Source organism: Cupressus sempervirens, chromosome 7, assembly GCF_028749045.1.
Source record: "Cupressus sempervirens isolate cs-2001-9-10 chromosome 7, ASM2874904v1, whole genome shotgun sequence".
Lineage (NCBI taxonomy): Eukaryota > Viridiplantae > Streptophyta > Pinopsida > Cupressales > Cupressaceae > Cupressus > Cupressus sempervirens.
Window position 1 is genome coordinate 686,356,298 of NC_143124.1, and position 11,739 is coordinate 686,368,036.

The 11,739-nt window shown below is 47.5% G+C and overlaps 1 pseudogene; it reads left to right on the forward strand.

The window, feature by feature from the left end:
- The window catches only part of LOC149548646 (25S ribosomal RNA), a 1,957-nt pseudogene extending 1,687 nt beyond the window's left edge, over positions 1–270 (forward strand).
- The last annotated feature ends 11,469 nt before the right edge of the window (positions 271–11,739 follow it).

The window sequence follows — 11,739 nt, forward strand, 5'->3', positions numbered from 1 at the left end:
GTCAGAATCCACGCTAGATGCGACGCATATCTCTCTCTGACTACATTGCGACCCGTAGTAGGGGTGCTCTTGCACTCCCAGGGGCCCGTGTCATTGGCCATCTTTGATCAGTGCACTAGCCTGTTGGAGCAACCTTGGATATTAATTTCAAGTGGTCGGTGAGAAGAATCTTTTGCAGACGACTTAAATAAGTGACGGGGTATTGTAAGTGGCAGAGTGGCCTTGCTGCCACAATCCACTGAGATTCAGCCCTCTGTCGCCTTGATTCGTAAAACCTTTTTCAACTCTGAGGCAGATGGGGTTTGTAATTTGCACGAGGTCAAGAAAATATCCCAAGTGCCAAATTTTGGGTGGGGGTGGGGTTTGCAAGGTTTTTTCTTGCGAGCTCGTAACAATCTCTCAGGTGCCAAATTCCTGGCAGGTGGGGTTTGCAATTTGTGCAAGTGCGGGAAAATCTTCCAAGTGCCAAATTTTGGGTGGGTGGGGTTTGCAATTTTTCACGAGGGCGGGAAAAATCTCCCAGGTGCCGAATTTTGAGCGGGTGGGGTTTTGTGAAAATTTTCGCGAGGGCGAAGAAATCTCCCAAGTGCCGTATTCCCGGTGGGTGGGGTTTTACAATTTCTGTAGGGGCGAAAAAATCTCCCAAGTGCCACATTTCGAGCAGGTGGGGGTTTTTGAAAATTTTTGCGAGGGCGAAAAAATCTCCCAAGTGCCAAATTCCCGGCGGGTGGGGTTTGCAATTTTCGCGAGGGCGTAAAAATCTCCCAGGTGCCAAATTCTTGGGGGGTGGGGTTTGCAATTTCTGCCAGGGCGAAAAAATCTCCCGAGTGCCAAATTTTGGGCGGGAGCGAGGGGTTTTGTAGAAATTTCTGCCAGGGCAGAAAAATCTTTCGAGTGCCAAATTTTGGGCGAGTGGGGTTTTGTAAAATTTCCATGAGGGGGAAAAAAATCTCCTGAGTCCCAAATTTTGAGCTGGTGGGGTTTGCGATTTTCGGAAGGGCGAAAAAATCTCCCAATTGCCGAATTCCCTGCAAGTGAGGTTTTCTGATTTCTGCGAGTGTGAAAAAGTCTTCCAAGTCCAATTTCTATGTGGGTCGGGTTTGCAATTTTTGTGAGGGCAGAAAAATCTTCCATTTCATGTACTCGACTTGATTCTAAGTGCCCCGAGTCATGTACGTGGTCCAAAAGAGGTCAACTTTTTTTTTTTTGGGTTAATGCCCAAAGTTTTCAACTCAAACCGTGTTGGCAACCCCAACACGAATTGCCCCAACTACCCGAACCCTGACTCGAATCGCATCGAGCCTTAACTGCCTCCAATTTTTTCGCACGACTCATGTCACCGTGCTCGACATGATTCTAAGTGTGCCGAGTCATGTGCGTGATCCAAAGGCGGTCAACTCTTTTTTTGGGTTAACGCCCAAAATTTCCAACCCAAATTGTGTCGGCAACCCTGACTCGTATTGCCTCGAGCCTTAACTGCCTCAAGTTTTTTCGCAGGACTCATGTCACCATGCTCAACTTGGTGCCCTGAGTCATGTACGTGATCCAAAAGCGGTTAACTTCTTCCTTCTTTGGTTAACACCCAAATATTTCAACCCGAATCGTGTCAGCAACCCCGACTCAAATCGCCTCGAGCCTTAATCGCCTACAATTTTTTTGAACCACTCATGTCACCGTGCTTAACTTGATTCTATGCGCCCCAAGTCATGTACGTGATCCAAAAGAAATTAACTCTTTTTTTAGCTAACAACCAAAGTTTTTGAATCGACTCAGCTACCCCAACTCGAATTTCCTCGAGCCTTAACCGCCTCCATTTTTTTTCGCTCGACTCATGTAACCGCACTCGCCATGATTCTGAGTGGCCCGAGTCACTTACGTGATCCAAAATCGGGTAACTTTTTCTTTTTTCTTTTTTTTATCAAGTCCCAAAGTTTTGAACTCGAATAGAGTCGGATGCCCCGACTCGAGTCGTCTCCAAATTTTTTGCATGACTCATGTCACCGTGCTTGACTTGATTCTAAGTGCCCCAAGCCGTGTACGTGATCCAAAAGTGGTTAACTTTTTCTTTTTGGTTAACGCCCAAAGTTTTCAACCTGACTTGCCTTGACAACCTCGACTCGAAGCGCCTCGAGCCTTAATGGCCTCCAATGTTTTTGCATGACTCATGCCACCGTCAAATTTTTGCGTGACTCATGTCACCCAGGGCACCTCGATGCTATGTGACCCGAGCCCTATGTGTGATCCAAAACCGGGTAACATTTTTTTTTGAACTCCCAAAATTTCATTCTTTTTTGCCTTATGGGGCCTATCATGATCTCTTTTTATAAAGAAAATTCTCAAATCAGATTTTCCATGTACAGGGCCTCCCATGATTTTTATTTTTTTTCCCCTCGTTGACCCACTCTAGTGACCCAGTCGGGTCACTCGAGGCTAGGGCAATGGAGTCAGGTGACCCAAGTTGGGTCAACCCAGGCGTGCAATCCTGGCTGGGGACAGCTAGTCGATTTGATAAGTTTGCTGGCCAATTTTGCTAGCCAGGTTGGCTCACCAAGTCATCTGACCATGTTGTCTTTGCCAAATCAAGAATTGACTCTTTAAGTCTGCTCACAGCTCGTCAAGCCGGCTCACCAAGATGACTTACCATCTTGCCTCACCAGGTTGCACCACCAGGTCGCCTCTTCTTTAAGACCGCTCACCATGTCAGCTCCCCAAGTCAGCTCACCGAGTCGACTATTCAGGTTGCCTTACCAAGTCGACCCCTTAAGTTTTCTCACCAAGTCAGCTCCGTAAGTCAGCTCACCAAGTCAAATCACCTAGTCATTTTACCACCTTGCCCCAGCAAGTGTGCTCGCCAAGTTTCCCCATCGAGTTGCTTCTGTAAGCCCACTCACCATGTCAGCCCACCAAGTTGGTTGTTCAAGTACGTTGCCAAGTCAACTCTTTAAGTTCACTCACCAAGTCAGCCCACCCAAGTCTCCTCTTTAAGTTTGCTCGCCAGGTCAGCCCGCCCAAGTCCCATCAGCGAGCTAACTCACTGAGTCACCTCACAAAGTTGACTCTTTAAGTGCACTCACCAAGTCAGCTCACCAAGTTGACTCACCATTTTGCCTTGATAAGTTAGCTTGTCAAGTTACCCCACCAAGTTGTCGCCTCTTTAAGCCTGCTCACCGTGTCAGCTCGTCAGCTCGGCTCACCAAGTCGACTAATCAAGTAGGGCCACCAACTCACCTCAAGGATAGCTCCTCACCATGAGTCGCCTCACCATGTTGACTCAATGAGTTGCCTCACCATGTTGACTCTTTGAGCCCGCTCGCCAAGTCACCTCACCAAGTTGACTTGAGTACATTGCCATGTCGACTCTTTAAGTTCACTCGCCAAGTCGACTCACCAAGCCAGCTCACCATGTCATCTCAATGAACCAACTCATCAAGTTGCCTCACCAAGTTGGCTCTCTAATTCCACTTTCCAAGTTGCCCCACCAACTCGCCCCGTTAGGCCCACTCACCACCTCGCCCCGTTAGGCCCACTCTGACCAAGTTGACTCTTTAAGTCTACTCATCAAGTCATGCCACCAAGTACTCTCACCAAGTTGACTCTTTGAGTCTGTTCATCAAGTTGCCCACCAAGTACTCTAACCAAGTCGATTCTTCAAGTGCGTTCGTCAAGTCACCAGACCAAGTACTCTCACCAAGTTCACTCTTTAAGTCCTTTCATCAAGTCACCCCACCAAGTACTCTCACCAAGTCAACTCTTTAGGTCCATTAATAGAGTCACCCCACAAAGTTGACCCTTCAAGTGCGTTCATCAAGTCACCCCACCAAGTCGACTCTTTAAGTTCATTCATCAAGTCACCCTGCCAGGTCAGCCCACAAATTACTCTCACCAAGTCGACTCTTTAAGTTCATTCATCAAGTCACCCCGCTAGGTTGGCCCACCAAGTGGACTCTTTAAGTTCATTCATGAAGTCACTCTGCCAAGTCGGCCCACCAAGTCGACTCTTTAAGTTTGTTCATCAAGTCACCCTGCCAGGTCAACCCACCAACTACTCTCACCAAGTCAAATCTTTAAGTTTGCTCACCAAGTCACCCCGCCAGGTTGGCCCACCGAGTACTCTCACCAAGTCGACTCTTTAGGTTTGTTCATCAAGTCACCCAACCAAGTTCTCTCACCAATTCGACTCTTTAAGTTCGTTCATCAAGTCGCTCCGCCAGGTCGGCCCACCAAGTACTCTCACCAAGTCGACCCTATAAGTTCGGTCATCAAGTCACCCCGCCAGGTCGGCCCACCAAGTACTCTCACAAAGTTGACTCTTTAGGTTCCTTCATCAATTCACCCCGCCAGCTCGGCCCACCAAGTTCTCTCACCAGGTTGACTCTTTAAGTTCGTTCATCAAGTCACCCTGCTAGTTCGACCCACCAAGTACTCTCACAAAGTCAACTCTCTAAGTTCATTCATCAAGTCACCCTACAAGGTTAGCCCACCAAGTACTCTCACCAAGTCACCCCGCTAGTTCAACCCACCAAGTCGACTCTTTAAGTTCGTTCATCAAGTCACCCGACCAAGTCGGCCCACCAAGTCGACTCTTTAAGTTCGTTCATCAAGTCACGTGACTAGGTCAGCCCACCGAGTACTCTCACCAAGTCGACTCTTTAAGTTTGTTCATCAAGTCACCCGGCTAGGTCAGCCCACCAAGTCACCAAGTACTCTCACCAAGTCAACTCTCTAAGTTTGTTCATCAAGTCACCTCGCCAGGTCAGTCCACCAAGTCGAATCTTTAAGTTCGTTCATCAAGTCACCCCACCAAGTACTCTAACCAAGTCAATTCTTCAAGTGCATTCATCAACTCACCCGACCAAGTACTCTCACCTAGTCAACTCTTTAACTATGTTCATCAAGTCACCCCACCAAGTACTCCCACCAAGTCAACTCTTTAAGTTAGTTCATGAAGTCACCCAACTAGGTCGGCCCACCAAGTACTCTCACCAAGTCGACTCTCTAAGTCTGTTCATCAGGTCACCGCACCGAGTACTCTCGCCAAGTCAACTCTTTAGGTCCGTTCATCAAGTCACCCCGCAAATTCGACCCTTTAAGTTCGTTCATCAAGTCACCCCACCAAGTTGACTCTTTAAGTCCTTTCATCAAGTCACCCCACCAAGCTGACTCTTTAAGTCTGTTCATCAAGTCACCAGAACAACTACTCTCACCAAGTCGACTCTATAAGTCCGTTCATAAAGTCACCCCACCAGGTTGGCCCACCAATTACTCCCACCAAGTTGACTCTTTAAGTCTATTCATCAGTTCACCCCACCAAGTACTCTCACCAAGTCAACTCTTTAGGTCTGTTCATCAAGTCACCCCGCCAAGTTGACCCTTTAAGTCCGTTCATCAAGTTGCCCCACCAAGTACTCTCACCAAGTCGACTCTTTAAGTCCTTTCATCAAGTCACCCCACCAAGTACTCTCACCAAGTCAACTCTTTAGGTCCAATCATAGAGTCACCCCACCAAGTCAACCCTTCAAGTGCGTTCATCAAGTCACCCCACCAAGTCGACTCTTTAAGTTCATTTATCAAGTCACCCCGCCAGGTCAGCCCACAAATTACTCTCACCAAGTTGATTCTTTAAGTTCGTTCATCAAGTCACCCCGCCAGGTCGGCCCACCAAGTGGACTCTTTAAGTTTGTTCATGAAGTCACTCTACAAAGTCAGCCCAATAAGTCAACTCTTTAAGTTCGTTCATCAAGTCACCCCTCCAAGTCAGCCCACCAACTACTCTCACCAAGTCGACTCTTTAAGTTTGCTCACCAAGTCACCCCATCAGGTCGGCCCACCAAGTACTCTCACCAGGGCAACTCTTTAGGTTTGTTCATTAGGTCACCCACCTAGTACTCTCACCAAGTTGACTCTTTAAGTTTGTTCATCAAGTTGCTCTGCCAGGTCGGCCCACCAAGTACTCTCACCAAGTTGACCCTTTAAGTTCGGTCATCAAGTCACCCCACCAGGCTGGCACACCAAGTACTCTCACAAAGTTGACTCTTTAGGTTCCTTCATCAATTCACCCCGCTAGCTCGGCCAACCAAGTTCTCTCACCAGGTTGAATCTTTAAGTTTGTTCATCAAGTCTACCTGCCAGTTCGACCCACCAAGTACTCTCACAAAGTTGACTCTCTAAGTTTGTTCATCAAGTCACCCTACCAGGTTAGCCCACCAAGTGCTCTGACCAAGTTAGCGCGCTAGTTCGACCAACCAAGTCAACTCTTTAAGTTTGTTCATCAAGTCACCTGGCCAAGTCAACCCACCAAGTCGACTCTTTAAGTTCGTTCATCATGTCACGTAACCAGGTCAGCCCACCGAGTACTCTCACCAAGTTGACTCTTTAAGTTTGTTCATCAAGTCACCCGGCCAGGTCGGCCCACCAAGTCACCAAGTACTCTCACCAAGTTGACTCTCTAAGTTCATTCATCAAGTCACCCCACCAGGTCAGCCCACCAAGAAAAATCTTTTAGCTTGTTCATCAAGTCACCCCACCAAGTACTCTAACCTAGTCGATTCTTCAAGTGCGTTCATCAAGTCACCCGACCAAGTACTCTCGCCAAGTCGACTTTTTAACTATGTTCATCAAGTCACCCCACCAAGTACTCTCACCAGGTTAGCTCTTTAGGTTTGCTCATAAAGTCACCCCACCAAGTCGACTCTTCAAGTGCGTTCATCAAGTCACCCCACCAAGTACTCTCACCAATTCGACTCTTTAAGTCTATTCATCAAGTCACCACACCAATTACTCTCACCAAGTCAACTCTTTAGGATCGCTCATCAAGTCACCTTGCCAAGTCGACCCTTGAAGTCCGTTTGTCAAGTCACCCGACCAAGTACTCCCACCAAGTCGACTCTTTAAGTCCGTTCACGAAGTCACCCAACTAGGTCGGCCCACCAAGTACTCTCACCAAGTTGACTCTCTAAGTTTGTTCATCAGGTCACCCCACTGAGTACTCTCACCAAGTCAACTCTTTAGGTCCGTTCATCAACTCACCTTGCAAAGTTGACCCTTTAAGTTTGTTCATCAAGTCACCCCACCAAGTCGACTCTTTAAGTCCTTTCATCAAGTCACCCCACCAAGCTGACTCTTTAAGTCCGTTCATCAAGTCACCAGAACAAGTACTCTCACAAAGTCGACTCAATAAGTCCATTCATCAAGTCACCGCACCAGGTCAGCCCACCAAGTCGACTCTTTAATTTTGTTCATCAGTTCACCTCGCCAAGTACTCTCACCATGTCAACTCTTTAGGTTTGTTCATCAAGTCACCCTGCCAAGTCGACCCTTTAAGTCCGTTCATCAAGTCGCCCCACCAAGTACTCTCACCAAGTTGACTCTTTAAGTCCTTTCATCAAGTCACCCCACCAAGTCGACTCTTCAAATCCGTTCATCAAGTCACCAGAACAAGTACTCTAGCCAAGTTGACTCTTTAAGTCCATTCATCAAGTTGCCCCACCAAGTACTCTCACCAAGTCGACTCTTTAAGTCCTTTCATCAAGTCACCCCACCAAGTTGACTCTTTAAGTCTTTTCATCAACTCACCCCACCAATTCAACTCTTTAAGTCCTTTCATCAAGTCACCAGAACAAGTACTCTCACCAAGTTGACTCTATAAGTCCGTTCATCAAGTCACCCCACCAGGTCGGCCCACCAAGTACTCCCACCAAGTCAACTCTTTAAGTCTGTTCATCAGTTCAGCCCGCCAAGTACTCTCACCAAGTCAACTCTTTAGGTCCATTCATCAAGTCACCCCGCCAAGTCGACCCTTTAAGTCCGTTCATCACGTCACCCCACCAAGTACTCTAACCAAGTCGATTCTTCAAGTGCGTTCATCAAGTCACCCCACCAAGTAATCTCACCAAGTTGACTCTTTAAGTCCTTTCATCAAGTCACCCCACCAAGTTGACTGTTTAAGTCTATTCATCAAGTCACCAGAACAAGTACTCTCACCAAGTTGACTCTTTATGTCCCTTCATCAAGTCACCCCACCAGGTACTTCCACCAAGTCGACTCTCTAAGTCCATTCATCAGTTCACCCCGCGAAGTACTCTCACCAAGTGGACTCTTTGAGTCTGCTCATCAAGTCGTGCCACCAAGTACTCTCACTAAGTCGACTCTTTGAGTCTGTTCATCAAGTCACCCCACCAAGTGCTCCCACCGAGTCAACTCTTTAGGTCCGTTCACCAAGTCATCTCGCCAAGTTGACCCTTTAAGTTCTTTCATCAAGTCACCCCACCAAGTACTCTCACCAAGTTAACTCTTTAAGTCCTTTCATCAAGTGACCCCACCAAGTCGACTCTTTAAGTCTGTTCATCAAGTCACTAGAACAAGTACAAGTACTTTCACCAAGTTGACTCTTTATGTCCATTCATCAAGTCACCCCACCAGTTCGGCCAACAAAGTACTCCCACCAAGTTGATTCTTTAAGTCTATTGATCAGTTCACCCCGCCAAGTACTCTCACCAAGTGGACTCTTTAAGTCTGCTCATCAAGTCGAGCCACCAAGTACTCTCAGCAAGTTGAATCTTTGAGTTCGTTCATCAAGTCACCCCACCAAGTACTCTAACCAAGTCGATTCTTCAAGTGCGCTCATCAAGTCACCCCACCAAGTACTCTCACCAAGTCGACTCTTTAAGTTTGTTCATCAAGTCGCCCCACCAAGTACTCTCACCAAGTCAACTCTTTAGGTCCGTTCATAGAGTCACCCCACCAAGTCTACCCTTCAATTTTTTTCATCAAGTCACCCCACCAAGTTGACTCTTTAAGTTCATTCATCAAGTCACCCTGCTAGGTCAGCCCACAAATTACTCTCACCAAGTCAACTCTTTAAGTTCGTTCATCAAGTCACCCTGCCAGGTCGGCCCACCAAGTGGACTCTTTAAGTTTGTTCATGAAGTCACTCTGCCAAGTTGGCCCACAAGGTTGACTCTTTAAGTTCGTTCATCAAGTCACCCCACCAGGTCACCCCACCAAGTAGACTCTTTAAGTTTGCTCATCAAGTCACCCCGCTAGGTCGGCCCACCAAGTACTCTCACCAGGTTGACTCTTTAGGTTTGTTCATCAAGTCACCCCACCAAGTACTCTCACAAAGTCGACTCTCTAAGTTCGTTCATCAAGTCGCTCCACCAGGTTGGCCCACCAAGTACTCTCACCAAGTCGAACCTTTAAGTTTGGTCATCAATTCACCCCGCAAGGTCGGCCCACCAAGTACTCTCACAAAGTCGACTCTTTAGGTTCCTTTAGCAATTCACCCTGCCAGCTTAGCCCACCAAATTATCTCACCAAGTTGACTCTTTAAGTTTGTTCATCAAGTCACCCCGCCAGTTTGACCCACCAAGCACTCTCGCAAAGTCGACTCTCTAAGTTCTTTCATCGAGTCACCCTGCCAGGTCAGCCCACCAAGTACTCTCACCAAGTCATCTCGCTAGTTCAACCAACCAAGTCAACTCTTTAAGTTCGTTCATATAGTTACCCAGCCAAGTCGGCCCACCAAGTCGACTCTTTAAGTTCGTTCATCAAGTCACGTGACCAGGTCAGCCCATCAAGTACTCTCACCAAGTCGACTCTTTAAGTTAGTTCATCAAGTCACCTTGCCAGGTCGGCCCACCAAGTACTCTCACCAAGTCAACTCTCTAAGTTTGTTCATCAAGTCACCCTGCCAGGTTGGCCCACCAAGTCGACTCTTTAAGTTCATAAAATGGGTACCCGAGCCATTCTACTTGAGTCATAATTCTCAAATCGGGTAGCTTCCGATATAAAATGGTCCTCGAGCCATTCTAGTCGGTCTCCAAAAATTGATCAATTTACCCCCCTGACTGATGCAATCAAATCACCTAACCAATGCCAATCTTTGTTCCGTTGACAACCTCATGAAAAATGGGGTCGTGGATGGCTATTCGGTCACATTTTTCATTGAATTGGGTTTTAAGGTACTTGTGCACTGAATGTACATTTCTGATGTAGAGTAAGCCTTGCACTAATAGCTTATATAGGGGAGGTAGTGTGATTGAAAAATGGTGGGTGAGCTAGCCTGGCCGAGTCGATCTGGGCGAGCCATGCTGGCTGACCCGATCTGGCCGAGCCGTTCTGGCCGAGCCATGCTGGCCGAGCCGATCTGGTCGAGCCATTCTGGCTGACCCGATCTGGGCAAGCCATGCTGGCCGACCCGATCTAGGCGAGGCATGTTGGGCAACCCGATCTGGGCGAGCCGTTCTGGCCGAGCCGATCTGGGTGAGCCATGCTGGCTGACCTGATCTGGTCGAGCTCCAAAAATGGTGTCGTGGATGGCTGTTTGGTCACATTTTTCATTAAATTTGATTTTTAAGGGAGTTGTCCATGCTATCACAGATTTCTAATGCAGAGCGAGCCTCACACTAATAGCTTATATAGGAGAGGTTGTTGCCGCGAGCCTCTCCCATGCCCCTTTTATTGATTCAACATTGGTGTCTAGGTGGATCAGATTGTTGGGTTTTCAAACGGTGTATGCTGATGTTTAATCAATGAAAGGGGCATGAAGTGATCTCAGTTCTTTTCCTCAACTGTCCTTTAGATCATGTTTTCCAATGACTCAATTTTTGAAAAGGTGAGGCAGTGGTTGCCGATCCATGGCATGTCATTTTGGTGATTTTAAAACTTGATCTAAACGTGAGCCCTTGTCTAGTACTCTGGCGTTGCTTGGTATAATGGCAATTTGCTATGGGTGCTCAGCGCGCTAGCAATTTTTCATGGTGTACTTATTGTGACTACATGGGAGCTTTAATATCGAAAGCTCTTGGCAAAAAATGTTGGCCGAGCCATGATGGCCGACCCGATCTGGGTGAGCCATGATGGCCGACCCTATCTGGGCAAGCCATGCTGGCCGACCTGATTTGGCTTAGCCATTTTTGTTGACCCGATCTGGCTCTTCTTTCTCACTCCATCGGCACAAATTTGGGAGTTCTTCGACAACGGTTGTCATTCCAATGTGTCATTGCAGTAATTTGGAGAGCGATGCTAAGGGCGAGAGCTTGCATCTAGCATTTGGGGATGTTTGTGCAAGTGAGCAGGGGAGCTTCTCTTATCGGAACCTCTCCATGGCATTTGAATATAGACCCAGTACCGATGATATTGATGGATACGAGCCTTGGATTCTAAATTTGTTTAGTTAACATTGGTTTTTGTGAGAGAAGGGTACGAAAGCACTTCCCGATTGCTACGCGGGAGCTCTCTAATTCCACTCGCCAAGTCACCCCACCAACTCGCCCCGTAAGGCCCACTCACCAGCTCACCCCGTTAGGCCCACTCTCACCAAGTTGACTCTTTAAGTCTACTCATTAGGTTGAGCCACCAAGTACTCTCACCAAGTCGACTCTTTGAGTCCGTTCATCAAGTTGCCCCACCAAGTACTCTAACCAAGTTGATTCTTCAAGTGCATTGATTAAGTTGCCCCACCAAGTACTCTCACCAAGTTGACTCTTTAAGTCCTTTCATCAAGTCACCCTGCCAGGTCAGCCCACCAAGTGGACTCTTTAAGTTCGTTCCCTAAGTCACTCTACCAAGTCTGCCCACCAAGACAACTCTTTAAGTTCGTTCATCAAGTCACCCCGCCAGGTCATCCCACCAACTACTCTCACCAAGTCGACTCTTTAAGTTTGCTCACCAAGTCACCTCGCCAGGTCGGCCCACTGAGTACTCTCACCAAGTTGACTCTTTAGGTTTCTTCATCAAGTC